This window comes from Neovison vison, chromosome 1 (genome assembly GCF_020171115.1).
Source record: "Neovison vison isolate M4711 chromosome 1, ASM_NN_V1, whole genome shotgun sequence".
Lineage (NCBI taxonomy): Eukaryota > Metazoa > Chordata > Mammalia > Carnivora > Mustelidae > Neogale > Neogale vison.
Genome location: NC_058091.1, coordinates 3,920,336 through 3,947,040, shown reverse-complemented (window position 1 = coordinate 3,947,040; position 26,705 = coordinate 3,920,336).

Here is a 26,705-nt window from a genome sequence, read left to right as displayed (position 1 = left end):
TCCTGAGATTGAGCCCCACATTGAGCCCTCCATCTGGCTTTCTGCTCAGCAGGGAGTCTGTTTCTCCCTCACCCTCTGCCCCTTCACCGTGCTCATGCTCTCTCTCTCTCTCTTTCTCATTCTTGCTGTCAAATAAATAAATAAAATCTTTTTTAAAAAGAATTACATATTAAATTAAAATACAGATTTTAAAATTTATCAGACTTGTAAAAGAAGCAAATACTGCAACTAAAAAATGCTGAAAATGAAATTAAATCACACTAAATGTGTTTTAAAAATAGGCAGAGCAGCAGAAGAAATTAGTTGATAGGATAATATATAAAAGTCACTTATAATGCAGCTTAGATGGCAAAGAGGTAGAAACATAAAATAATAAGTAACACACATGGAAGACCATGTATGAGCCACCATCTACTTGAATTTACAGAGGGAAATCAAAGATAGAAAATGAGCTGAGTTCAATGGAAGAGGTAAAGACTAAGGGTGTTTTTGAGCTGATGAAAGACACCAATCCACAGTACCATAAACACTAATAAAAACAGTCTGATACTTGCATGTAAGGATAAACATTATGATTGTTCACAGTTATTCTAATTCTCCTTTTCCTTCCTCATCATTTCTGAAGAAATACAGCCACGTGCCTTGCTTTGACCAATGAAAAATATTTAGCATATTGTCTAGTGTGTCTTTTCCAGGCAGAAACGCAGCGAATGCCTGCTCATAACTGCCTTCTCTTTGTTATAAGACAGTGGAAGGATGTGTGCTGCTGGGGACTAGCTCACCATGGAGCTCAAAATAGCTGCACTGAGCATGCATAATGAGCAAAAAATAGACATTTGTTGGTTTAAAACATTGACATTTAGGGGATGTTTGAAACTCAGCATAAGCTAACTGATCACTACTGAAACATGAAATTAGAAAAATAAATCACTGGAACAAAAGTGGGTATCAGAATATAGAAATAGGTGTTAGCATAATCTAATAAAAAATCAATGGCTTATTTAATGAATGATATTGCCACAGTCGAGTGTCTATCTAGAAGAAGAAAATAAGGCACTCTACACTTGCACAAATCTTAGACCTCCTATCAAAATAAATTTTAGATGGTTAAATGTTAAAAATAAAATGAAAAGAATTAACGCCAACAGAAAACCTAACAGAGTACAAATGGGGAGTCAAAGAAATTCTCTTTTTAATGAAGGTTTGAAACCTAGGTATTTCTTAAAGAAAAAATTGCATAACAAATTATAGAAAAATGTAAACCTTTGTAGAGTAAAAGATATCAAAAAAATGCCAGTAGACAAACAGGTGAGGTGGAAAGCTTTCATTATGCAGAGGATGGTGTGTTATTATCATGATATAAAATGACATGCCATAAATTTGCTAAAAAAAAAAGAACAAATAATGGAAAGAAAACTAAATATAATTAACAGAAGTACAAATGTAAAGGCCATGAAACATATAAAATGAAATTCACTAGTGGATAAATGTAAATAAAAGTAACACTGTAATTTAATGTAAATTTACATTAAAATTTAATTTAATTTTTAAAATTAATTAATGTAAAATTAATTTGTAAAATTAATTGTAATTTTAATTTAATGTAAACATCAGTTTACATTAAACTGAAAACATGTAAGTTATAAAACCTATTTCCAGTAGGTTTTGTGTGGTAAAAACTATTTTACAACATTTTTGGTGAAAATGGGAAGTAATACTACCTTTTCTTAATGACAATAATTGGAAACACCATTATTACAATTACAAATAAGAGCATATATACATCATTTTAGAAAAAAATTTATTTGGGTATAGGTGATGCAAGATATTGCATTGGTTTCAGGTGTACAACATAGTGATTCAACAAGTCTATGCATTATGCTGTGCCTACAATAAGCGTAGCTCCCATCTGTCACCATGTAACACTATTAAAATAATGTTGACGTAACTCTTGACAAAGAACTCTCACTCTTCAATTTAGCCCACAGAATGCAAGCACTAGAACATACCAAGTTTCCTTCCAGCTCTATCAGAGATGGTAAAAGAATAAACAAAGAACAGGAATCATAAATATATCTATATCTATATATCTGTATGTTCATTACTCGTCACATCTCTTAGTGCAAATGCATCGTGAGGTAGGCAGGGAAGAAGGGTGGGAGAGGGAATAAGTGGAAGAGACACATCCATATGCATTAATACGCTGAGAGAAATTTCTATTAAAAAAATGAACGAATCACAACACAACACAAAACATTTTCTATAACATAGTTTATTTTTATGAAATGAACAACAAAACCCACAACCCTTTGTGTGTGCCTCTAACTTCTTATTTTAATCAGGACCAGGGATGGGACTTGCGTGAACTGAGTGTTTATAGGAGGTGACACCTTAGTGGGCACAAGGAAACAGAAGGGATGACAAAGGCCAACGGAGCTGTAACATCCAGAGCCCATCATCTCCTGGGACCACTGGGAATCATACAGGAGGTCTCCGGAATTGTCAGTCTGAAGAATGGGAAGGAACATATTTCTTCAGCAGCTCCTGTGTCCAGGTGGTTGAGGGTTGTCCTGCATTTCCATACCACACTTGCTTGTTTTGAGAGTGACATATGACCAGGTCTGAGGAAGAGGAAAAGTAGAATGATGTGTTCAGGCCAGTAATGCAGGTCACCACGTGCAGGTAAAGAGGAAACTGGCAGAAACCTGTACAATAAAGCAAAAAAGAGTGAGAAGAAATACAGACTTCACACGAAAGGACCAGACATCCATGCATATAACCACATTTATGTATTGCAGTAAGATTATTTACGGGGGTGGGTTTAAAAAAGTATACAGTAACACATGCCATCCAAATAAATAGTTACTAAGTGGATGAAAAGGAACAGAGATGCAACATATACATCATGTTTTAGGTCATTTGATATTAGAAGATGTAAGTTTTAATTTATGATAATTAATAGATATAGGAAATTATAATAGTTAATTATAAAACATAAAAATATTTGAGTATTTCTGCTGCTCAGATTCACTTTTTTAAAAACTTTATTTATTTATTTATTTATTTATTTATTTATTTTAGAGGGAGAGTGTGTGTGTGCAAGGGGCAAGGGAGGGGCAGAGGAAGAGGGAGAGAAGCCCTCTCCTAGTTGAGTGGAAGTCTGACTAGGAGCTGGATCTCACCACGCCCAGACCATGGCCTGAACCAAACCCAAGAGTTGCTCACTCCACCAGCCAAGTCACCCAGGCACCCCACGGATTAACTTTTAAGTTTAAAAATTACTTGTCTTAGTAAATAATAAATGCATAAATTTTAAACATATGGCAAACTATAGTGAAATTGCAGAATCTGTTTTATGGGTGTGCAAACTTTTTCTATGTAGATAATTACCCCTTAAAAGGGGATCATGCAATATATATTGTTACCTAATTTGTTTTATTCTAGTCCATAGTCTGCTTTATTTTTATTAAAGTGTTTGCTAACTGAAATTAGCTTGAATTTGCTGGAAGATAAAATCTGTGAGATTAGGGACTTCACTCATCTGATTCATTGCTCTATCATCTGGGCCTGGAAAAGCCCCTCACATATTGGTCATGTTGAATAAATACAAATTGTTAAAGAATAATTCATTTTTTCCTTTAATTTGCTACATGTGGTTTGGTGGATGAAGGATACACCATTTAAAGAAATCTATAAAGTTATTCAACAACTGATCTAGTATGTTATGTTTAATTTTGTTTTCAAGGTTTTCACTATGAGAAGCAATGCTGTGCATTCCTGTGGCTAATCTTGGCACACAACCTTGGTTAGCTCTTTGATTTAGATTTCTAGACATGTTCTTGGGTCAAAGGTATCCCTATTGTACGCATTTTCTTCTACTTTGCCAAGTTGAGATATATAATATTTTTTCTCTTCTATCAGGTTTGCAAAAGAATATCTTGAACATTTGCCAACATCAAACACTCCTGTTTACCATTGCCATTTTGAAGGATAAAAAATGGCTTCCCATTTTGTTTATATTTGCATTTCTTGGATAATTGACAAATGTGGATTTCATCATAGTAATTTATGAATTACTTGTTCATAACTTTTGTCAGTTTTAATGGAGACATTGTCTTTCTTTTGCCTGTTTTAATGGAGACATTGTCTTTGTCTTACTGATTTCTTGGGGTTTTAAAATAATAAAAAGCATTAATCACTTGCCTGTCATGCTATAAATATTCTTTTCAGCTTGTAATTTGCCTTTTTTCACACTGATAATTTTCTAATGATATTCAAACTAGGTTTTTCAATTTCTAGGATTGAGTCACAAGCTCCTGCCAGGAAATTTCAAATGATATTTTTAAAGGCTTCCTTACATTACCTAATTTTTTGGTGTGTTTCTTATATATTGCTCTGAATAGACTTCTTTTTAGAAATGCACTTAGTATCTGTGGATTTCTATGAAGCATTTGAAAAGAACACCCATGATACATAACCGTGAACACAACATAGAGATTTTGACTGATAATACAGTTAGGTAGCAATACAGTTCAATCGTGCACGAGCATTGTTGTCCTGTAAATCACACCAACTCAGGATCAGTTACCCTGTGGACTTTATTCCTGACCATGTCCTTTACTTCAATCATCAATTAAAGTGTTAATGGAAGAAAACCTGCATTTAAAATTTGTAAATGAAATCAAACTAAAAGGGAGAACAAATTTACTTTGATAGCCAGATTTCAAAAAGATTTCCATGTAACAAAATGATAGTCTGACACCTTTCGGATCCACCTTCTCCTTCCCCTACAGTTGCCTCAGCAAGGAATGTGTCCTGCAAAACTGTATCAAGAAGACTATTAAGGAAAACAGTGGAGAGGTTGACATGTATCATTAGTGTGTGACTCCTAGCTGAAAATTTACTGGGAAGGGTTATGAGATGCCCCTGAGCTCGGAAGATAGAGCAATATTAAGAGAAAGTATCCCAAGGTGGCGTGAGGCTACAAATCAATTAAGATTTCCTGCTCACAGACATGGGCTAAGAGAGAGAACTTCCTTTGGATTAGCCTTAGATCTGGCCCAGGTGAAATGCTCAAAATGGGACCGTAACTACTGGGTGGACCACAATGGCTTAGGGAAACAGCAAAGTCACAGATCAGCTGAATGAAAGAGCTTCATGACCCTGAGAGGGTCCCCAAAACATTCATAAATGTGTTGAACAGAACTTGAGTAGTTGATCCTGCACCAAATATAGACAGAGGCTGCTTTAAATAGTAACCAGCTCTTAAGATTTCTCAGGACAGCACCAGCAGAAGTAAAATATTTCCCACCCATTTACTGCTTTACTCCAAATGTCCATCCCTGAGCTCAGAAGAATCAGAAAACAATCTTCAACAAGGTGGATAAGCAGGCCACATCAACCCCTCCTTAATATCTGGACCCCTATGTGCAAGCAAGCTCAAACCGATAGATTTGCTTTCTAGTTACTTTAGAATTTTTTTTCCTTTTCTTACTAAAATTACGGACATTTTAATTGTGGAATATTATGGAACTGAGAGCACTTGTGGAAGAATGGAAATGATCGGAAACTTTCTATCACTAGAAGAGTGAACAGAAAAATTACTGCACTCGGCCTACATTTCGTTCATGTGTAGGAGAGAAACTTGTCTCACAGGATGGGTTCGAATGTCCAGTAGGGACAAAATAAAACCCACAAGAATTGTTTTCTGGTCCACTGGAGATCCTGTTTCTTTAACATGGAATGTTAAACATTAAAGAAATGTTCTTTGACATGGAATGTTAAAGATGGATGTTAACATGGATATAATTATAACAATGGACTCAAATCAAAACACTGTATTTCAGATGGAAAGATTTTTTAAACTGGCCTAAGGTTAGATACCTCGTTAAGTAAAAATGCAAGGAACCTGATTGAAGCTCAAGGGTGTGCTCCTGCAGGGATAAGGGTTGAACTGCATAATTGACTTGTGTACTGTTCTATTTATCTATAAAGTTTAATTAAAAAAAATTTAAGTTGTGATTTAAGGAGTCCATTTGGAATGACTTTGGCTTTTCACTGACCACAAATGTGTGTGTCGAGAGAACACTGACTGTTCAAGTCACATAAACAAGGTGGGCACTGGCACAGAGGGACAGAGAAGAGCCCTGCTCTTGCAAGCTCGTTATAGTCCTAATGCCTAGAAATCTCCATAAGTGTGACAGAAGATCTATACATTGAAATGAGATTTAGGAGCACCTGGGTGGTGCAACGGATTAAGATTTTGACTGTGGGTTTCGGCTCAGGTCGTAATCTCAGGGTCATGGGATCAAACCCCAAGTCAGGCTCTGCACTCAGCGGGGAGTCTGCTTGGGATTTTCTCCCTGACCTTCCGGGCCATGCTGTCTCTCTCTCTCTCTTTCTCTCTCTCTCTCTCTCTCTCGCTCTCTCAAATAAATAAATAAATCTTTTAAAAAAAGGATAAAAGTTTTCCATTTCAGTAAGAGTTTTAATAAAAGTTTATAAAGTGTCTCATTGAGAACCTTATAGGCATCTTTTACCAAATCACGCCTGCTTCAGCATTAAAATATTTGGAGACTCTGCAGCAAAGTTGAGATAACTTCTCTCTCTGGGCTCCTTTTGTTCCTCTCTCTTGCTCTCTCTCCTTCCCTCTCTGGGCAAAACAGCTCTCATTAAGTGAAGCAGCTGTCCAACCTGCTGCAGCATGGTCTGTGGTCAACAAATTATGCCCCAGGGATATAGAAGGAAAAAGCAAAAGGGGAGAGATACCTGAGAGGAAATGAGCTGGAACCTGGCTCAGTCTATCTCCCCCTGCTTATTCTGAGCTGCTGGCAACCATCACAAGGAAGGTGACAAGGATGAGCAAAGCAGGCAAAATATAAGATGAATCAGGAACACCTGAGTAAGTGATGGGGCCAGAGTTTAGTTGAAGGGAACATTCTTGGAGTTGGGACGGTTCAAACTTGCTTCATCCAGATGTTGCCATGAAGCAATGAAGGTTTACCTAGCCATACAGTATGAATTTGCAAAAAGACCAGAAGTCTGGTTACTTATACTTCTTGATGTTTAAATATTGCCACATAATTTAAAGAACTGCATGGTTTAACACATGTGGGCCACCCTAAACACATCTAAAAGCCTAACTTGACTATGAATTTGTGATCTCAAAATGCTGAGACTTTACTCAGTGGATCTATGGACGCCTGCATTCAGTATATGAAAGTTGTTTGTTGTGTCAAAGTGTAATATATGAAAGTATAAGATGTATGAATAGCACAAGCTCCAGAGCTAATGTCATATTCAATGGTGAAAGGTAGAAAGCTTTTCCTTAAGATCAGGAACAAGGATGAACACTCTCACCACTTCTATTAAATGTAGTTTTAGAAGTTCTAGCCAAAGCAATTGGGGGGAAAGGGAGAAAATTAAGAAAAGAAGATAAAAGAAAAATAAAAGGCATCCAAATCAGAAAGGAAGAAGTAAAACGGTCTCTGTTTGCAGATGGCACGGTCTCATACATAAAGGAGCTCAAAAGACTCCACAACTAACCATTAAGATGAATGAAAAAAAACGTAAAGTTGCAGGAAATAGAATCAACATACAAAATCAGTTGCATCTCCATACACTAACAACAAACTATCCAAAAAAGAAGTTAAGAAAATAGTCCCACTTACAATAGCATTAAAAAAGTTTCTTAGGAATAAATTTAACCAAGGAGATGAGAGATCTGCATCTGTGACACTGATGAAAGAAACTGAAAAAGACACAAACAAATGGGAAGATATTCCATGATTGTGGGTTGAAGAATTAATATTGCTAAAACGTCCATCCTACCCAAAGCAATCTACATATTCATTGCAATTTCTATAAAAATTCCCACTGAAATTTTTCCCAGAAATAGAAAAAAAAAAAAAAAAGCAATCCTAAAACTTGTATGGAACCACAAAAGACCATGAATAGACAAAACAATTTTGAGCAAAAACAAAGTTACGAGCATCACACTACCTGGTTTTAAAATAGACTACAAAGGTACTGTAACCAAAACAGTATGCTACTGACATAAAGATAGTCATATATATCAATGGAACTGAAAAGACAGCTCAGAAATAAATCCACTCTTTGATGGTCAATTCACCTCAGCACGTTTGCCAAGAACATACAATGGGCAAAGGTAAATAAATGGTGGGGGAAAACGATTTTTCCACATGTAGGAAAAAAAAATGAAATTTGATCCTTATTTCACTCCAGACATAAAAATCAACACAAAATAGATTAAAGACTTAAATGTAAGATCTAAAACCATAAAACTATTAGAAAACATACAAAACAAAAGTTGTTGACCTTGTTTTAGACAATGGTTCTTTTGAATATAACTCCAAAAGCAGAGACAACAAAAACAAGTACAGATAAATCAATAATATCAAACTTTTTAGTTTGTGCTCTGCACAACAAAGGACTTAATCAACAGAGCATAGAAACAACCTACTGAATGGGAAAAGAAATTTTCAAATATGTAACTTAGTAACAAAGAGTAAACTGATTAAAAAATGGGCAACAAGGGGCCCCTGGGTAGCTCAGTTGGTTAGTGTTTCACTCTTGGTTTAGGCTTAGGTAGTGATCTCAAAGTCCAAGGGTGGAGCCCTGCATCAGGTTCTGAGCTTAGTGGAGAGTCTTCTTGAGGATTCTCTGTCACCCTCTCCTTTTGCTCCTCCCCCTAAAAATAAATAAATAAATCTTTTAAAAAAATGCAAAGGACCTGAATAGACATTTCTTGAAAGAATACTACTGGCCAATAGATATGTGAAAAGATACTGACTGAACATCACTAATTGTGAGTGAAATCGAAATCAAAACCATGAGGTTATTACTTTACATCTATTAGAATAACTATTATTAAAAGACAAAGTACAATAACCATTGGCCAGGATTCTTGGTGGGAATATAATTAGAAAATGGCATTAAAGTTCCTTGAAAAATTAAAAACAGAACCACCATATGCTCCCAGAACCCCACTTCTGGGTATATATCCAAAAGAAATAAAATTGTTAACCTCAAGAGATATACGCACTCTCATGTTCACTGAAACATTATTTAAAATAGTTGAGATATTGTTATGCTAACAATGAGTTGGTCTTATTTTAAAATTGATTAGTGAATGTATTTTTCATGTCTGTTTTAATTTCTAATACAGCATTGACAAACATAACCCATGTAAACAGAAGCTTCTTGGTATTCTCAATAATTTTTAAGAGTGTAAAGAAATCCTGGGATTAAGCTATTTGGAAAAGAAAACAGTAATATCACACTTCTCAAGTGAACAGAAAACTTAATAAGCTAGTCTTTCCTCCAAGAATTTCCCTTAGCTCCTTAATTTCTTCCAAATGGCCAAACCCTCTGTCAGGACACAGATTTTCCATCTTCTCCTTACTACTTAAAACAGTACAGATTTATCTTCTCCCAAACCGTGAAAAATATTTCTCTTCTCTGGTTCTATATCACACTACTTATAAATTAAATGATAGCATTTGTCATAATGTACTTTAGTTATTGCTTCCCTTGATTGTCTTCTTCAGAGGATAGAAAGATGCTTGGTGGTAGCGTCCCATTTTCTTTGGGGACAGAAATTAGATATTTTCTTCCCTGTGTCATCAATACCTATCTCAGTCCTTGCATATGACATGGGCTTACAAATATTTCATGAAAGGATGACTGATTTTTGTGGAATTTACAAACACTTTGAAAATGTTGATGGGTATGTTATAGTCAAGATATTTGCTCTCATCAGAAGTCTCTTCCCAGGGGACTGTGCTCATATTATCATATATTCCCCAAATTATCTATGTAGTAAAGATGTGTCAGAGAGTTTCATTGTTTGAAGCCTCGTACCCACTGAAATGTTCACAATTGCCTATAAAATCTCTGTAATAAGTAAAACCTTATTTTGTCAGTATTTTCATGGTACTACTAGTCAACCTTATATCTTAAACCCTATTCTGATGATACAATGTATACAACTTGTGTTTTGTTTTGCTTTGCTTTGTTTTGGACTTTATTTATCTTCATCTGTGTTTTCCTTGATTTATCTTAATTATTTACCTCCCCAGAGATCATCATTATCACCATCAGGTCCTAAGATATTGGAAGGATCATTTCAAGTCCTTAACAAACAAATTATTCTTACCAAGTCTGTTGCAGTGACATTGTGTCCACTGTATTGACAGCTACCCAGAAACTGCCATCTCAAAGAATTGTCCTTCACTGAATGCTTTCCAAAATGTCACTACTGACAGCATGCACAGCAGCTGTTTTAATATAGCAGACGCATATTCTTTGGAGCACAGTGGTAGCCTCAGCTCTAAGACCTGTCATTTACTAAGGTTCTGCCCCTTGGATGGCTGCTTTTCTTGCCCAAAATGAATCATTCCATCTTATGTTGCTGCCTGGCACATTGAGGCACACCTGCTGCTACAACTCTGCCTAAAGGAGTGATTCCATATGTCACTGTGCCAGCTCTCAGCTCATGTCTCCAAGGGTGACCCTACTTCCTCTGAGGTGCTCAGGAGCAGCTCAGATGTCATGCTGTCGATCATCTTGTAGACATGTCTGAATCAGGATGCCTGGCTTTGTTCCTTCAGGACCGCCTCACTATTGATCTTCTGTTGTCATTTGCTGTCAAGATTCATGTGTAAGTGACTCTGATAGAACTTCTTACGAAATTGAAGGTCACATCCAAACAGATTCACATCTTGTAGTCAAAGAAGGTCAAAAAGACTACTTATCTTTAGAGGTTAACTTGATAGGTGTTTCTCAAGAATGTTGGATTTTGAGTTCCCTTGATATATGTTGTCCATTTCTTAGATCATTTGCTAGTTGTATGAAAGGGAAAAAATAAAAGCATAATTTTGTAGTTGCTTTAAAATCATAATATCAAGGAACTTTACTGGAAGAAATATGTCATTGACTCCAATCTCCCACTTACACTATAAGATACCTATGTATGTATGCAGGTATGTATGTATCCATCCATCCATCATCTCCTTATTGAGTGTAGCAGGGAATATATGAAGATAATAGCTTCAAGACTCTCCAGGAGATGATTTGATTTGCAATCTCAGCTAAAAATTTGTAATTTTTACAGTGCTCAAAACATGTAACAATTATAGATTTCAAAAGCTACATAGTAAATTTCATGAGTCTAATGAGGATATTTATACTGTTTATTTCCATAATACTTTCCTATTTCATCTATGATGTGGACACTATATTAAGACTTTCTGGGTGACTTCCCCTTGTTCAGTTCAGTCTGTACTGAGTGTACAATTGTGTTCACACCTGATAAATCGCATACAGTCAAGAGTCTGAGGCTTGGTCTCATTCTATTCTATTTAATAAGTAACTTCCTTGTTTAACTAGTAGCAGTGGTTTTTAATCCCTCTTTCTTGAAACTTTGATATTGCTTTTAAAAAATATTAACCTATAAACATGTATACATTATTTACATATTTCCTTTAAATCATTCATAATAATAGGTATAATAAGTTTAAGAAATTAGTACCAGCTCCAAATATATGTCACAACATTTACCACTTAGCTCAAAAGTCACCTTTACAATGTACTGGACTTTATAATATGTTTTAATGTTATTTCTAGCAAATTCTACTGTGTTACCAATAGATAGACTCCAATGTAACTCAAAAGTACATTACATGTAGATTCCAAATGCACTCAAGTGTTTATATGAAAATAATTAACAGGGCATAAAATTGCATTTTTATAACTCTAGGAGTGATGATTCTTCAAATCTGTAAACTGGTGACTAATGTTATAAATATGAAAGTCCAAGAAGTAATTGTTGTATGTTGTTTGGATGCACACACACACACACACACAACAAGTATCAAGTTCCCAATAAAATTCATAAACTGCGGAAGCTCTTCTCTCTTCTCCAATAAAATATGTGCAAAATCGTATTTTAAGGATGACATATAAATGCTAGTTATTAATTAAAATTTCAAAAATTACCTTGTTAAACCATCTGAAACACCTTCTATAATTAGCTATCACCATAAAAGCTCATTAGAGCCCACAGTATGTTACCACCAAAAATGCAATTTAAATAACTTCGTTACATGAATACTTAAATAAAAATTTCTTTGACTCACAGTGATCAGTGAGAAAACTATACACAGGTTTGGTCACAACTTTTCCCCAAGAACAGCTAGCCCCAGACCTCTCTTCTCTGACGGGCCCTGACCGAGCACTGGGGAATAAGCACCTCACTCCTGTGGCCACTCTGGCCTTTGGTCCTTTTAGCTTGCCACCTCTAATTTTTCTGGAGGAGGAAGAGTGAGAGAATTGGGCCTCCAAAAGATTAGGAAACAGAAAAGCAAGCCCAATCAAATACATGATACACTAGAATGTGAATTCTAGAAGCAGTAAGAATGGTTTATGATCACTCTGGTTCTAATTGTGTTAGGATCCCTTCGCCCCTTTGAAACAAGCCACTACGTACATTTAGTTATTTGATTCTGGGTCTTAAAGTGATTTTGGTTTCAGTAGGAGCTAATGTGAACAAAGGAAAGAAGCAGGGAAAGGTAAGACTAGGAAGAGAGGCAACAGAGGTAGCTGAGCCCAGGGACAAAATGAGGAAGCCTTTTCCATATTCCATTTCCCAGAGGCTTGACATCAAGGACAACATTTCTAAGTCATTAGAATGAGCTATTTTGACTATTATTGGGAGAAGGAGGACAGAATGCTTACATGTTCATCTCCTTGGCCACCAGAGCTAGTCTAGTGTTTCCAGATTAGATAGCACCCAGATTTAAGTGGCATTTTAGGCAAGAAGAGTGCCGTGTTAGGGATGTCTGTGGCACTGGGATCCAAACAATATACAATACTGTTTGCTTTACCAACAATATCTTTCGTCCTGGCCCATGGACTTCACTTGTACTTCAAGGTCCATCCGGTCAGTCACTCGGCCTCTCGTGCACGCACTCATACAGGTTCTCACTCCGTCATTTCTTTACCCACCTCGCCCGAGGAATGACTTTATTGAGCATCATCAGAATGGCCAAAACCTGACGTAGGAGCCAGGAATTCGAAGAAGAATTCAAATAAGAAAATTCAAATAAGAAAAATTCAAATAAGAAAAAATTCAAATAAGAAATTCAAATAAGAAAAAAGATAGCCCTTCTCCTGGAAGACACAAAATCCAACCAAGGCAGATAGGTAAATAATTAGAATAGTATCATAGTATCATACGTCGGCAGTGAACAGTGTCGGTGCCCGCGGTGAAAGCACGGGTGAGATGACCATTTCTGAAACACTGCTGGGTATGCGCTCCCAGCTACATACAAACGCCCCTCCTCGCTTCCAGGCATCCTACTCGGACCTCCAGGGAAACACTGGCCATGCGGGATTTTAATCATCCGTAGAATTGTCTCCTTCACTGGGCAATTAACTTCTTGAGAGCACAACTAAGTTGGTCATCTTTTTGTCATCTCTGCACGGAACAGAGCTTCTAAAACATGTTTGCCAATGAATGAATAAAGCGAAGAGGACAGTAGCTGGCCTTGGGGCCTCAGCTAACCTCACCTACTTCTCGGAAGCATGATTCCACAGCTCTTCACCATCACCACCTGTGACAAATGCAAAGTGCCATGTGTGATAGAAAATCCTTCGTGTTGTAGCCGAAATTAATTTGCCTGGACAGCGTTTATAATTTCTTCTCACCAAAACACTGGAATTATTCCCAAAGAGGAACTCATTTGATTATAGTTTCTATTGCCTGTAACTTGGGAGAGCTCCCGTGATGAAAGAATTCGACACGTGATGCAGACACATGCAGCCATGGAATGTCTTTCTCTCTCACCGCTAAGTCACTGCTGCTAAATTTATCCATCTGCTGCTATGGGGCTGGCATATTCTGCCACAAAAGTGAAAGGCACCATCAGCTCTGGAGCCTAGGATTAGCTTCCAATAGCTGTTGTAAAAAATTATCACAATTTAGTGGCTTGTAAAAAAACAATGTTGTTATCACATGGGCCCAGAGGTCAGAAGTCTGAAGCAGGTCTCGCTGGGCTAAAATTGAGGTCTCAGCAGTGCTCTAGGGGTTTTGGGAGTAAATCCAGTTTCTTGCCTTTTTCAGCTTCTAGAGGCAGTCAGCGTTCCACGGCTGGGGGCCTCTTTCCGTCTTCACCTGACTGAGTCTCACACCACAGCACTGTGACACACCTCTGCCCCCCTGCGTCACTCATAAGGACCTATGTGATTACGCTGCGCCTATCCACATAATCCAGTATAATCCCGTCTCATAGTCACCTGATTAGCAAATTTAATTCTATCTACAATCTTAATTCCCTTTTGCCATAGAACATAACAAATTCACAGGTTCCAGGAATTCAGATGTGGACATTTTAGAGGTCCATTATTTTACCTACTGTGTCTCCTTTATGTGCCTGCTTTAGTGCTCACTACCGGGAAAGCCCATCAGGGTGTTCCTGCTATAGTCTCACCTGCTGACCATCATGTTGTTAAGAGGCACAGAAGTTAGCTGTTACCTTATGCCTAAAAGAAAGGGGTCTCTAAGCATAGAATTTGATATAGTCTTTTTACACCAGAATTGTTTATCCTAAAAGGGAGAGATGAGTTTGCAAAAGCTTGGATGTCCTTCTCCAGGATGACCTCATGTTCCCTACACACTCCTTAAGAGAGAAATAGAGAAAATCACTTCTGCTCTGTGCTTTGGATGGTATCTTAGGGGTCACAAGTAGATTGCTTGCTTGGGAGTTTTTTGTTCCCTCTCAGTTCCTATAGAGGCTTCTGGAGTGTCCTTACTGGGCCTGGGGCTGTCAGCTGCTCTCTGTCCTCAGCACCCCGCTGCAGCACCGTTAGATTTCTTCCCCACGCTGCTCTCAGAACAAATGTGTCAGCACTTTGTAACAGATGGTTGCCTTCAACAGGGAACACAGTCTCTTAATATATCACACAGGCTTCAAGAAATGCTGGGTGCACATTTCAGAGACAGGCTGACTGCCCTGTGAAGTCCAGGCTAGGGGAAACAATTGTTTCCTGCGGGATTCGTGGAAAAGAAGCCCTGAAAGAGGGCAACAGAGAACCACCGCACACTGCAGCGCTCTCCCTAACTGTGGCAAAGAGCCACTCATTTCGAGGCCTGAGATGGTTTAACAGACAGATGAATAAAGACCCATTCTTCCACTCACTGGCTGTTTGACTGCACCTTTTCAAGCTGAATTTATCTGAAAAGTAGAAACGCGTACTTTTTCCAGTTTGGGGAAAGACTGATGTAGAAAGTACTTTGAAAAGTGATAGGCAGAGCACACATAAGAAACTATTATTTTGTTGTTCCTATTAAATATAATACTGCCAGGCTTAATTCAATTAATCCAAAACCTAGGATAAGTTAGCTAGTGATTCTCAACAGGGTGCTCAAAAATTATTTGAAAATATGTGAGTTATTTTGCATTGTCACAAAAAGCAGCAAGGTACTGACCACATTTTAGTGGGCTGACTCCATGTGAGTCAGACATACTGAAATTCATATGACAGCCCTACACAATAAGTTATTCAGTCCTTCCTACATGGCAACCAAATGTTCTACTAATATCTTTTGGATGGACGACTGTCCTAGCCTAGATACTCTTCATACTCTTTGGAAGCTTAAAGCATTTTTTGCTGAGGCGCCTGGGTGGCTCAGTGGGTTAACCGCTGCCTTCGGCTCAGGTCATGATCTCAGGGTCCTGGGATCGAGTCCCACATCGGGCTCTCTGCTCGGCAGGGAGCCTGCTTCCTCCTCTCTCTCTCTGCCTGCCTCTCTGCCTACTTGTATCTCTCTCTGTCAAATCAATAAATAAAATCTTTAATTAAAAAAAAGCATTTTTTGCTGAGCTTTAATACCTACAGAATTATCCAAAACCCAATTAACCATGAAAGTTGAAAAAGAATGTACCTTTTTTTGTTCAGACATTTACCAAAAGTTTATTCACAATTCCAGAAAAATCAAGACACCAACGGCCACACCCATCATGGATATGCACCACTAATCCAATATATCTGTATCAATCTGTATTTGTAACTGAAATGTACACAGTATCTTTTATATATAAGAATAGTCTCATTTAAAGCCTGGGCTCTACCTAATTAAGAGCTGTCTTCTCTTGAATATAAGTTCATGTGGAAGAAGCTTCAACTATGTCAGGATATCTTCTAATACATCTGTTTTATCCAGTTGGTTCCCCAAGAATTTACATCATAAAAGGCATATGATTTTATTACAAATTACCTTTTTCATTCATTTTAATGAAAGTTATAATAATTGATTTTTTGCTTACTTATGTGTGAATATAGGTTATATTGTTCCTGATGTTTTTCAAGATTGCAGGGTGTGCTTAAAGGTAGTTCTCAAAATGCAATTGATTACATTATTGTTTAACATCTTATTTGGGGGAAGGAACAAATTATAACACTGAAAGCAAGAAATCTGGAATCAGGTAGACCTGAGATTAAATCTGATTTCCAAATTTGGTAACTATCTGACTTCAGCTGATATTGACCCCCTGGTTGCTTATTCCTTAAAATTATCGTGTCAGGGCACATAGGTGGCTCAGTTTGTTAAATATCTGCCTTCAGCTCAGGTCATGATCTCAGGGTCCTGGAATCTGGTCTTGCATTGGGATCCTTGTTCACCTGGGAGCTTGCCTCTCCCATTCCATCTGCCCCTCTGCCTGCTCATGCTCTCTCTATCTCTCAAGTGAACAAATAAAATATTTTTTAAAACAAATGAATTAGTTAAACAAATAAAATTATTGTGGATATGAGATAACAATTATAATGTACATAAATTCTTAGTTTTCACTGTAGCTGGATATATCAATACCTTTACTGGTTTTCATTCATTAATCTTATTTAAGAAAATCCTTCCCTTTGCAAAGGGTTAAGATATTCCCCTGTATTGCTTTTTCAAAAATATTGTTTTTCTCTTCATATTTAAATTCATAATTCATATGGAATCCAATTCATTATTGACTATATATTATTTGCAATATATTTAAAAATTGTATTATTTAAAAATTATAAAAATATATTTGCAATATATTTAAAAAATGATGTACTATACAGTGACTAATTAAGCACAATAATAAAATATAAAATAAAATAAAAATTGTATTATTTTAAAAGAATTATAACTGTACAGAACAGTTACAAAAATAGTACAGAAATTTCACTTACTTCCTTTTCACACCTCCTACTCATGTTAATCTCTTATATATCCATAGTAAAATTATTAGATGCAGGATATTGATGTGAACACAACTCTAGTAATTAAATAAACATTGTATTTAAATGTCATTAACCATATGGAATAAATTTTCATCAATTACAATAGAGATTTGTTCCTTATTTCTCATTTGAATAACTGAATGTTTTCCCTGTACTATTAATGGTTTTCATCACTCATATGAAATGACAGCTTGGACATATTTCAGGTTTTCATATTTGCATGGATCTATTTTTAGATTTTTTTGAAAGATTTTATTTATTTATTTGACAGATAGAAATCACAAGTAGGAAGAGAGAAGGGGAAACAGGCTCCCTGCTGAGCAGAGAGCCCAATGCGGGGCTTGACCCCAAGACCCTGGGATCATGATTTGAGCTGAGGGCAGAGGCTTAACCCACTGAGCCACCAGGGTGCCCCAGACTTTTGTTTTTTGTTTTTTTTTAAGTGGCCTTTTTTTTTTATCCTTACATCTATAACACTCATAAAATGTAGCATTACAACAAGTATATATGAAATACTATATATATGTATATATATATATATGGCTCAGTGGTCTAAATGAGAAGTTGTGAATGAACCAAATATAAAAATGTCTTCAATATTTATTTTTCTAAGTGATTACAACCACTAGAAATAGACACTGGATTTATATAGAATACTTTTTTTAAAAGATTTATTTATTATTTTTATAGAGTGGATGGAGGGGCAGAGAGAGAGTGCGAGAGAGAATCCCAAACAGACTCCCCTCTGAGTGTAGAGCCTGATGTAGGGTTTGATCCCATGACTCTGAGATGATGAATTGAGCCAAAACTAAGACTTGGGTGTTCAATTAACTAAGCCACCCAGAGGCCCTGTACAGAATATTCTTCAACTGTATTCTACTCTCCAGTGTGCATAAAAATTTAATTTGTCACTTAGCTGTGCAGTTATCTACTAGACATCCTTCTAGAGATTTCAGAATTTCTTAAATTCTTCATTACCAAATATTATAAAGTATCAACAAATTCTGCTTTTCTAGCTATTCAAATAACACATTACATATCATTAATAAAGTATGTTAAATAACATAAGTCTGAAAATTTAAAAAAAATTGGACTTATCAGAAGTGATCTACCTCATTCTCCTGCACATTGTCTATCTCTTTGAAATGCATGCCTTTGTTTTATCAATAACACATCCTTTAATCACATAATGCTTAAACAGGTAAACTCACTGGTCATTTTAACCATTGTCCAATTTATTTAACAATAATTAATAATGTTAACAGTATATTATAATAAAGCCAAAAACTTTTACTGATTTCTTGAAAACACTAGTCATAACATTGAAAGACTTTGAGACAAGATGGTAGAGGAGTGGAGATTCCATTTCAACTAATCCCCTGCATTTAGCTAGATATCAAGCAAGCAACTCTGAACACCCACAAAATTAGCCTGAGATGTGAGATTCTACATCTGGATCTCACGGGGGCAGAAAAATCATCAGTCAGAGGTACAAATGATGGAGTTACGATTGTGTGAACAGATATCAGAGGATAAATAGAAGGGGGAAGTGTGCATTCTGTCTGTATTTCACCAGAAGCTAGCCATTGGAAAGTAATACACCAGTGCAAAAGCATCCTGCACCTGGGAACAGGTGATAGCTTTGGAGACAGGTAGTGACAGAATAGGAAGGGACTAATAACAGTGCTCAAACAGGACACAGGAGCTTAAGGGGCAAATTCTGGGACCAGGCAGGTAAAGCCACTGACCTGGAACCCACGGTCCTGGGGCGGCCTCATCAGCTGCTGGCACCTGAAAGCACCTGGTGTGGACTTAAGTTCATTGTCAGAGCACTGGCAGCAGCCCACGCCAACATGGCCACCACCACTGCCTGCACCCTAGAGGACCCGACTTGGACCTCTACCCACAGACACGAGGTGGGTTGTCACCGGGGCCATGTTCACCTGGACTGGATTGTTTGCAGTTTTGGTGGCACGGGGGCGGGGGGGAGATGCAGAGACAAGTGGAACCCAGGGTCCACTACTGAGAGGATTGCTGGGAGCATGCACTGCCTGTGGAAGCTGTAGTTTTCAGCAGTGCTTACAGAGGGGGAGTCCATGAGTTCTGGAGGATTCAGAGAGAAGCAGACTGTGGCTTCTCTCCTCTGAGGCCGAGGTTGGGGTGCAAAGTTTACTTTGTTCTGACCCTCCAAAAAGGCATGAAAAACCACCAGAGAACAAAAGCTATCTGATAACAAAAGTCCCAAAAAACAGTTTCCACGGAGCCCCATCCCTTGACAGGAGGCAGGGCAACTGCACCCAAGTAGGACTCACTGAAAAACATTGTGGCAGGATGCTCCTCAGAAGACAAGCTGAAAGAACAAGAGGACAACAACCCCAAAGTCCCCATAAAACTGTAAAACCCCATAACCATGGGGAAACAGTACATTAAGCTCCTAGTGTTGCTTCCTGGCCTGTGGATTTCTTAGATACAACTTCTCTCTCTCTCTCTCTCTCTTTTTAATTCTTTCTCATGTTTCTTCTGTTTTTTTTTTAACCTACTTATCATTTCAATTACATGTTTAATACAACATATTTCATATTAACTTTTTAACTTGAACTTTTCACACATACACTGTTTTTTTATAGATAGATACAGAAGATATAACCATCAATGTAGTCCTTTTTTCCGTATTCAATACTACCTTTATATATATGCCAGTTTTAATTTCCCTGTACTTATGGTAGTAGATTTATCTAACAAAGAGAACAAATACACCCAGGAAGAACTGAAATACCCAACTTCACCCACATCAAGGGATTAGAGCCACCTTCCCTTCACCCTTCCTTTCATTTTGTGTGTGTGTGTGTGTGTGTGAGAGAGAGAGAGAGAGAGAGAGAGGGGATGCCTTTTTGTTTGTTTGTTCTGTACATTATAAATCTTGTTCTTGGGTTTCGTTTTGGCTGGGGAATTTTTTGATGGCGGCTTCTGATTGCTCCAAACTCCCAGAGTGCATCTTGCCTAGATCATGGTTGATATTTTCAGCTGTACATACCCTCAATCACAACTCAACAAAATGATGAGAAGGAACTCCAATAAAGAAGAGACCCAGAGACAATGGTCTCTCCCACAGACCTAATGCGTATGGATATAAACAAGATGTCAGAAATAGACTTCAGGGTAACAGTTATCAAGACAATAGCCAGGCTGAAGAAAACTATTAATGGAAACATAGTTTCTCTAAGCACAGAAATGAGAGCTGATCTGGCAGAACTTAAAAGTGTTATCAATGAGATCCAATCTAATCTAGATACTCTAACAGCTAGGGTAAATGAGGCAAAAGAATGAATTAGTGATCTAGAAGACAAACTCATAGAAAAGAAGGGATGGGAGAGGTCTGGAACAAACAGTTTAAAATCATGAAAACAGAATTAGAGAAATAAATGACACCATGAAATGTTTCTATGTCAGAATTATTGGGATCCCTGAGGGGGGGGGGGTGGAGAGAGAGAGGGGACTAGAAGATATATTTGAGCAAATCATAGCCAAGAACTTCCCTAATCTGGGGAATGAAACAAGCATTTGTTTTCTAGAGGCAGAGAGGACCCCTCCCAAGATCAAGAACAGACCAATCTCCCATCATGTAATAGTAAAACTCACAAATCTTAGAACCAAGGAAACCACCTTAAAGGCAGTTAGGGGGAAGAGATTCCTTACGTACAGAGGAAAGAACATCGGAATAACATCAGATCTGTCCACAGAGACCTGCCAAGCCAGAAAGGGCTGACAAGACATATTCAGAATACTAAATGAGAAGAACATGCAGTAAAGAATTTTTACCTGGCAAGGCTGTTATTCAGAATGGATGGAGTGATAAGGAGCTTCTAGAACCAGCAGAGACTGAAAGAATATGTGACTGCTAAGCTGGCCCTGCAAGAAATATTAAGTGGGGTTCTATAAAAGAAGAAAGACCCCAAGAGTGATATAGAACAGAAATATACAGAGACGATCTATAGAAACAAGGACTTCACAGGCAACATAATGACAATAAAATCCTATCTTTCAATAAGCACTCTCAATGTGAACAGCCTGAATGCTCTCATAAAATGGCACAGGGTTGCAGATTGGAAAAAAGATGGCCCATCTATATGCTATCTACAAGAGACTCATTTTGAACCTAAAGGTACACCCAGACTGAAAGTGAAGGGATGGAGAACAATATTCCATGACAACGACCTCAGAAGAAAGCTGGGGTAGCAATTCTCATACAGACAAATTAGATTTTAAGCCAAAGACTGTAATTAGAGATACAGAAGGACACTATATCATTATCCAACAAGAAGATCTAACAATTATAAGTATCTATGCCCCCAACATGGGAGCAGCCAGCTACATAAACCAACTGTTAACAAAAATAAAGAGAAATATTGATAATAATATGTTATTGTAGGAGACCTCCACTTTCAGCAACAGACAGACCATCTAAGCAGAAAACCAGCATAGAAACAAGAGCTTTGAATGACACTCTGGACCACATGGACCTCACAGATACATACAGAACATTCCACTCTAAAACAATAGAATACTCATTCTTCTCAAGTGTACACTGAACTTTCTCCAGAAGAGACCACATACCGGATCACAAATCAGGTTTTAACTGACACCAAAAGATTGAGATTATTCCCTGCATTTCTCAGACCACAGTGCTTTGAAACTGGAACTGAATCACAAGAAAAAGTTTGGAAGAAATTCAAATACTTGGAAGCTAAAGACCATCCTGCTCAAGAATGTTTGAGTTAGCCAGGAAATCAAAGAAGAACTTAATTCATGGAAACTTGTGAGAATGAAGACACATTAGTCCGAAACCTATGGGATAAGGCAAAGGCTGTCTGAGAGGGAAATACATAGCCAACCAAACCTCATAAAAAAAAAAAAAACAAAAAAAAAGAAAAGAAAAATCCCGAACACATAAACTACTTTTACACCTTAAAGATCTGGATAATCAACAACAAATTAAGCCTAACCCATGCACAAGAAGGGAAATAATTAAGATTAGAGCAGAGATCAATGAATTAGAAACCAGAAATACAGTAGAACACATCAACAAAACTCGAAGCTGGTTCTTTGAAAGAATTAATAGTATCAATAACCACTGGCCAGACTTATCCAAAAGAAAAGATAAAGGACCCAAATAAACAAAATTATGAATGAAAGGGGAGAGATCATGACTATTATATGCAAATAATAATTCATGGAACACTACATCAAATACTAGTGATGTACTGTATGGAGACTAACATAACATAATAAAAAAATTAAAAATTGAAAAGCTTTGAACAATTTTAAATTGGTTAAGGTAGTTCTCAAAATGCAGTGAAATTTTGACCTTCTAATTTTTGAACTAGAAACTTTTGTTAAAATATATCCTTTTGCATTACACAATTTTAAGTAACGTTTTCAATTGCAGTTTAACATAGTAAAGTTCAAATATCTGAGTGTACAGCTAAATAGATTTTCACCAACTGAATACATCCAGATAGCCCCTAGGTTGAAAAATAGAATATTACCAACATCCAAGAGCTACACTTTACACATTTTAGGTCTCTAACCCGATTTCCTTTCCAGAAGAATCACCATCATAAGTTCATAAGCCATTGGTGGCTTTTAGCTTTAAAAAAAAAAACAAAAAAAAAAAACAAAAAAACAACTTTTATAAATGGATTGAATTGTATTTGACTTGTTTTGCTCAACTCTATGTTTATGAGATTCATTGTGAGTTGTTATTGCTGCATAGTATATCATTGCCTGTGTAGGCCAATGTATTCATTTAACAATTGAATTTTCCAGTTATTGCTTATTCTCAATAGTGCTGCTATGAACATACTGTCCATGTTTCTGGTCCATAAATATGATATTCTATAAGGTAAATAGTAGTAGAACTCTCAGGACAGTAAGATAAAAATACATCCACCTTTTAAAAATAGAGTTAAAGGGTTTTAAAACTATAAAATGTCACTTATAAAAGTGTTTGAGGGAGTTACGGCAAAGCAATGCCAGTCCTTTGTAGTTTCTATCTCATTCATGCTAGTAAAATGCATAGAGCAGGTTAGTCCAATACTTTATTTTGTATTTCCCTGACCAGTAATGAAGTTGAGTAACTTTTAATATGCTATTAACTATTTGGATATTTTCCTTTGTACAGTGTTCCATTCAGGTGTTTAACACAGATTGATATGTTTAATTGAAGGATTTCTTTAGACATTTTGGATACTAGTCCTTTATTGAAAGAATATGTATTCCGATACTGTCCACATATAACCACCATCTGATTTTGAAATACCATTATTTCTGACCTGGGCTAGTAAAACAACATCTTATTTCTTAACTTGTCTTACTTCTACTGTAATCATATTTGTTTCTAAGGAAACTCTTGGTTGAAGTATTATATGCATAAAGAAATGTCCACAAATTATAAATTTATATAAATTTACCCCACATATTTAATCATTTTCCAGTTCAAAATATTTTCTCTTTTCCATCATCATTTCTTTAACTCTGATAATTTAAAAGTATACTAATTAACGTTCTGACATTTGGAGACTCCTATTTACCTACTGTATATTGATTTCTAGATTAATATCATTATATTCAGACAACATACTGGGAGTGATTTTACTCAGAGTGAAAGACAGGCTTTGTAGCCAGTTTAAAGATAGCTTCTTATCAGTTCTATGAGTGTTATCAATATGCCAATTAGGTCAAATTTATTGATATTGTTTGTATCTTTCATATCCTCACTGATTCTGTTTAACATATTCATTCTATTGGATACCAAGAAGAAGACATTAGAGGGTCCCAAACTGGCTATGGCTTGTTCTTTACTTTCAGGTCTATCCATCATTGTATTATTTTGTGTGGGAACATTTTTTTATAATAAGATGCCATTGAATTCCCTTTCTTTTTTTTATATATTTTTTTTAAATTGAAGTATGGTTGATACACAATTTTGCATGAGTTTTCATTATATTATGCTTTAATACCATAGCATTAAGTCTATTCAAGGAACACCTGGGTGGTTCAGTTGGTTGAGCAACTGCCTTTGGCTCAGATCATGATCCTGGAGTCCCAGGATCGAGTTCCACATCAGCTCAACGGGGAGTCTGCTTCTCCCACTGACGTCTCTCCTTTCATTCTCTCTCTCTCTCTCTCTCAAATAAATAAATAAATAAAACCTTTAAAAATATATATTAGGTCAACTCAAATTTATCATTTCTATATTTGGCCAGTAAGTTGATACAAAACATGATAAGATATCCTTTATGTTTTATCCTTCTAACCTTAATGTCTCCTTTGATATTATTAAGATATTTCTCTGAGATATAATTGATTCTTTAAATTTTTCTTACTTCTAGCTTTATGTGACTTTTATATTTAAGAACCTCTTGAAAATAATATTGATTTGAAGATTTCTAATCCAGTCTGATAATCTTTACATTTTAACTGAAATACTTAATCCATTTCAATTTAAATTTATGATAGACACTTCATTTAAATCTGTGTACCTTCCATTCTACAGTCTCTTTTTCTCCTTACCTCCTTTCTTTTGTATAATAAAGTAGTTATTTTTATCATCTCATCCTGCCCTTTCATTAATTTATTTTACTGGTTACATTAAACATCCTTAAGTTAGTAATATCTAATATATATAAGTACCTGATTTCAGGTCAGTAATTTCAGGAAATTTTAACTGCTTCATGTTCTATTAATTTTGTCATTTAATTTCATATATATTAAACATAACATGAAATTATTATTGTTTTATGTAGACAATATTCACTTAGACTTACACCACATATAACCTTTCCTTATTGCTTCAATTACTTTCTGCATTTCCATGTTGCCCTTCTTCCTGAAGAAGAGGATGGGATATGCACATAATCATTTCCCTTGTGTGCTTAGGCTAAGTGTGTTCATGCACCTGGGTGCTTGTATGTACATATGTGTGTGTTCAGACAGTCATCTTTGTTTCTGATGCCCTTTCTTTGTTCCTGAACATCCAGGTTTCCATCAGTATTAACTCTCTAATGAAACTCCTTTACCACGTCCTGTGAAAAATCTGCTGATGACACATTCTATTAATTTTTTTTCATCTGAACTTTCTTCTTAATGCCTCCTGGATGTAAAATACTAGAGTGACAATTTCTGTTTTCTTGTTTCAGAAGGATTCTTCCCCACTGTCTCCTAGTCTCTAAACTTTCTGACAAGAAATCTGCAACATTCAAAGCACTGCTCTTTGTGTCATTTTCTTTAGTTACTTTATCTTCATTTTTCTGCAGCTTGATTATGATGTCTCTGGATGTGGCTTCTTTAAAGTTCACCTTTTGGGGCTTGCTTCATTTCTTGCACCTGCAAATTTATATTTTTAGTAAATTTGATAAATTTTTTGGCAACTGAGAATTTACCCTTATATGGTCTACTCCACTCTCCCCTCTTTCTGGTATTGAAAATAAATACATCTTAGAACTTTTGGGATGCTTGGGTGGCTCAGTTGGTTGGACGACTGCCTTCGGCTCAGGTCATGATCCTGGAGTCCCGGGATCGAGTCCCGCATCAGGCTCCCAGCTCCATGGGGAGTCTGCTTCGCTCTCTGGCCTTCTCCTCGCTCATGCTTTCTCTCACTGTCTCTCTCTCAAATAAATAAATAAAATCTTAAAAAAAAAGAACTTTTGATGAATTCCTGTGATTTGGCACATTTTTACTTCCTTTCTTCTGTACGTTTTGCTCTTAGATGGGACAATTCCTATGAAATACCTTTAAATTCATTGACTCTCTTCTCACTACCATCTCTATTCTGCTCTGGAGCTCATTTCTAGTTGGTTCATTTTTATAGTTGTCATTCCTTTGCTGAGATTTTCTGTATTTTCTTTCATGTCAAGGGTGTGTTCCTTTAACTCATGGAGCATAGCTAAAACGGGTGCTTGTGTTTGGCAGCTTGAGCTGCCATAACAAATTACCACACTGGGTGGCTTAAACAACAGAAATTTATTTCTGTTTTAATTTATTTAGTTCTGGAGGTCAGAAGCCCCCACTCCATGTTTTCTGGGCTTGGTTTCTGGAGAGTTCTCTTCCTGAATGCAGACATCTTTCTTCTTTCTTCCTCACATGGCCTTCTTGGTGTGTGAGTATGAAGACAGAAAGACCTTTCTCTGTGTCTCTATTTCTGTCTCTGAAACTATATGACTTCACTGGTGTCCATTTTGGGGCAAAACCACAAGAGTTGGAAAGATGAGAAACTTACACCTGTTTGCATAATTTGTCAATTTTTTTCCCTCCGATTACCCTTCAGAGTCATTTTTTCATTTAGAGATTAGGAAGTCATCAATGAGAAAGATGGGCTGAAGGGAGCTTCCAATGCCTGCCAGTTGTGATTA